The sequence below is a fragment of the Lygodium microphyllum genome, chromosome 6, assembly GCF_053477565.2.
Source record: "Lygodium microphyllum isolate KBCC chromosome 6, Lygodium_microphyllum_v1.1.10, whole genome shotgun sequence".
NCBI lineage: Eukaryota > Viridiplantae > Streptophyta > Polypodiopsida > Schizaeales > Lygodiaceae > Lygodium > Lygodium microphyllum.
This window is the reverse complement of record NC_141140.1, coordinates 161,217,643-161,221,923: the sequence shown is the minus strand read 5'-3', so window position 1 is coordinate 161,221,923 and position 4,281 is coordinate 161,217,643. Positions and strand designations below refer to the sequence as shown.

General features: G+C 34.4%; 1 pseudogene; it reads left to right on the top strand.

Annotated features, from left to right (window-relative positions):
* The first annotated feature begins 2,670 nt into the window (after positions 1-2,670).
* Positions 2,671-4,044, top strand: LOC148035348 (uncharacterized; annotated as a pseudogene).
* Positions 4,045-4,281: the final 237 nt, after the last annotated feature.

Genomic DNA, 4,281 nt, shown 5'->3' with positions numbered 1-4,281 from the left:
ATTTTGCAAATAAGCATATGGCTATACAATACTTACGAATATTCAATATGATTTTGCCATAGGATGTAATTTGATATTCTAACAACACATATCATGATCTTTCATCAATCTATAGATTAGACCATATGGTCAAAAAATTTCTTGCAATATAAGAAGTACTTTTTGTTATTTTATTCAATACAATCTGAGATTTGGCCATGAGGTCAAATCTTTTCTTATAATATAAGATGTAGTTTATGTTATTTTTCCCAATATACTGTGAGATTTCACCATGTGGCCAAATCTTCTCCTTAAGCTATCTCTTGGCCAAAATAAGGACTCTTCCAGTATCACAATATCTTACAGCAACCACTTTGTTCATTTTACTACAATAATGAAAATTTGCCATTTGGTCAAATGGTTTCTTATATTATCAATCCTTGCTTTCTTCCAAAAGGAAAGGCTAGTTTCTATTTAGAATTCCTTACTTTCTATAATTTGGCCATGTACAATATAGCTCCTTTCAAGGGAGACTTACATGTGCACTAATTAAATTTTTAACTTTGGGCCAAATGGAATCGTGAGATTGCTACATAACCACATTGATATATGGGTGGATCTCATATTTGAATAAATCTCATTCTTTGATTAAATAGGATTTGACCACATGGCCAAAAATCTTAGCAAAGTTCCTAGAGTATGATCCTTGCATAGGAAACTTACATGGAGAATAAATCCAATGTTAAGTTAGGGACAAAATCATCCATGACACTTTCTACATAACCACAATGAATTTTCACTATATCTCATATCACACTCACACTCAACATTTCATTATCACTTGACTATTTGGTTAAGCCCATAGTCAAGTCTCACTATTAATAGAATTTGATCTTCTCACCGAAGTCCATGGCAAAGTTTTTACTATATGATTCTTGCAAGAGAAACATAATTAATGCTAACTTAGGGCCAGAATAATCCATGCAATTTGATACATAAGCACACATATTTATGGTTGGATCTCATACCACACTTAATCTCAGATTTCAATATTTCATTTTATGGAAGAGTCCTGTTGGAGTACATTCGTTGGAGTACATTTGTCTTGTATTTTGTAAAATCTTGTGTTGTTGTGTTTTCAATTTTCAACCTAGAAATCTTGTACATTTATTTGGGTTTTGCGAATTTTGAATATTTTTAAATCCACTTTTGTTTGACAACATTTTCTCTTTGTAGAACTATTCAATGGCAAAGAAAAATAGCACATAAAAAAAGGAGACCCAAACCATTGATGGAGTTAGTGGTGATTTTGTGTATCCATGGTATGTGGATGTTTATGATAGTCAAGGAAAAAGGGCTAACAATGTTCTCTTATTCACTTTAAAGAGTGATATTGCATTTTTTCAACAAGATGGTGTCATAGAGAAGATAATAGATGGATGTGCTGGGAAAGAGGGAATACCATGTAATCTTGTTAAGATCAAGGGGAAAAATGCAGTATACAAACTTGATCCTTTGTCATTTCACTTTGCCCGTATGAAAGAGGACGAAGAATACTCTTTGAAAACAATGGGATGGACCTTATTTGAGGAGGTAAAGGGCACATAAGACATTATATTAGCATTCCAAGCTATTCAAAATAGTGAGCTACTTTCCCTATCAAGAAAATGTGATTGCCCCAACAAAAGAATCAAGCTCCAAGATAAACAAATAGACTTGAGATCTTCACCTTCTCCTCAAGAAGAAAATAATTCATGGAATCCCACAAGCTCAAAGTCAAAATCACCTCAACAAAGTTCCTTGTCACAAGCTCTTGTTGTTAGTATGGCTGCGAACACTACTGAGAATGATGCCACTTTACCTTCCATGCTAGAAGTTACACCTACAAAGCCAATAATTTCTCTTGAGGTCAAGGAAGTAGAAAGAACATTTGATTTTCCTGAGATAGTTAAGAAGAAGGGAAAGAAAGAAGAATCAAGATTTCACATGTTTGAAAATTTATTTACTTTTGGTCCAACAATACAATTTCCTATTCTCGTTGATAGGTGTTATGAGGCACCTCCTTTGTATGCTTATAGGTCACTATGTTGGGATTATGTAGAGAAGCTAACCTCATCTTTCATAAAGAATCCCATGAATCCAGCAACAACAGCATATCTTATGCCTTTTATACAAGACAACAATGAGAAGAGACCCATGCATTGTGATGAGGTTGATGCTAATAAGTTGGATACTTATAGTTATTGGATTATATCGGGGCTTCACTCAATTCATGTAGCAAATATATATATTCAAAGTAATACTACACATTATCTAGCAACCAAGCATTTATACACCACGAGAAATGCTAGAATATTAGTTGATTGTCCTGCAGAAATATGGATTGAGCTTTCGTGAATGACAAATATGGAATCACATAATGTTATGAAGAATGCCCCTTATGTTGAGCAACTTCAACAATTGAGAGATCATTGGCTAGCATTTGGTTCTCCACCAAAACCCCAACAAGGGCTTTCTAAGACAAGCTCTCAAAGAGTACCATGGCAGGTAATCACATATAAGCTTACGTTCTCTTTTTGTGAAGATTAGTGTGATGCTCTTTCTTTTCTTATATGCTCAGTATTTTGATCTTTTTTTTTGCAAAGATTTGTGGCATACATTGGAGAAAATTGTGCATCTAGAGATTTCCATATGATTCTTAGCTCCCAAGAAATATTTGATAGTTGGATCAAAATCATGAAGAGATACTCTAGAGGTGAAGTTATATCCCAAGAGGAGAGTTCGAGAAAAAAGGGAATGCAACCTTCTCTTGCTGCATTTCGTTGCCTTATGGGTTTAAAGGATGAAGACATCCTTCCACTACAAGAGGAGATCAATGAAGGTCATATCCTTTTTCATAGAAACAAATGGGATAAGGAAGATATGATTGACATAGAAACAAGGGCTAAGCAAATCAAGCAAGATAGGGTCCTAAAGGAGGAATTAGTTACTCTTTTTAATGCTTCAGTTCCAAAAAGTAGCGCTATGACGAATACTTGGGAAGAGCTTGCTAATGATTATGATATCAATGATGAAGTCTACACAAAGATTTTAGACATTTGCAATGATTGGGTATCAAAGAAGCTCACACGTGGAGCTGATGTAGGGTCCCTGCCAAATGGAGCAAAAGATATTGTGAACTTCCTAATTGGAAAAAATCAAAATCCTCTTTAATCCTCCACTACTTCCCCTTGGTGTGTATATGTTGTCGGATGTAATCTAGAAACCTTTGATCTTATAAATAACGTTTACAGAGACCCAATTACCATTGGGGTTGTTGTTTTAGATGCAGCACATGGGGTTGAGGGAATGAAATGGGACTCTATAAAGTTTGGAAAGGTTGTATCCATTATACTAGAAATGACATGTGAACCTAAACAATTCATGTTGTTATCATTTCTTGATCGAAAGCAAATGGAAGCTTTGAAAAATGCTCTTGAAAGCATTTCTTGCAAGTATCACATGCTAGTTGGTAGTGTTGACTTTCTACCAATGGATAGAACGTTTGCTTTTGGATCTATAGATTCTTTTGTGGTTTTGACATTAGTGACCATGGAGAAAAGCTTCATCAATTTTGAGCGATATATAAACAGTGTCAACAAGACTTCCATTTTGGACTTTTAAGGCTTGGACAAGGAGTGCAATGATGAAGATCTTGAAGAAGAACAAAGGATTGCAAAGGCTGTTTTAAGAAAGGAAATGAAAGTTATGAAAACTATAGTCAAAGCATTCAATGATGCTCATGAGGTTTTATTTGATGCATATGCAAGTGGATTTGCATCTACGGTGGCATTGGTAAATCATATGAAGATTATTGTAGTGGTTTGCAGCACTCAAGAGCAAAGACAAGTTGAAGCACAATTGTGGAGGGTCCATGAGAGTGCCAAATAAAATTCAAACTCCCAAGAGGTTCCTCCTATTGAAGTTCAAGTTCTTGAAGTACCACCCAAGGGCATAGAAGAATCAAGCCAAGATATAGCAAGTCTAATTATGAAAGAGAAATTAAAGGCTCCTTCAGGTGTTTGAACTCTGTTCCTTCTGCTTTTATCAAGGAAGACACATTGATGTAATTTGGATTTTTCTCTTGAGAAGTTACTTCCATTAGCATTTACAATATTTTCTTTCCTTGATGATATTAGTTAAAGAAACTAGTGGTTTAAAAATTTTATTTAAGTAAATATTTTGCCAAAATAGTATTAAAGAGCTCATTAAAATTTATTATCCTTTGTAAGGATAACTATTTAATTGTAATCTAGTGTGTAA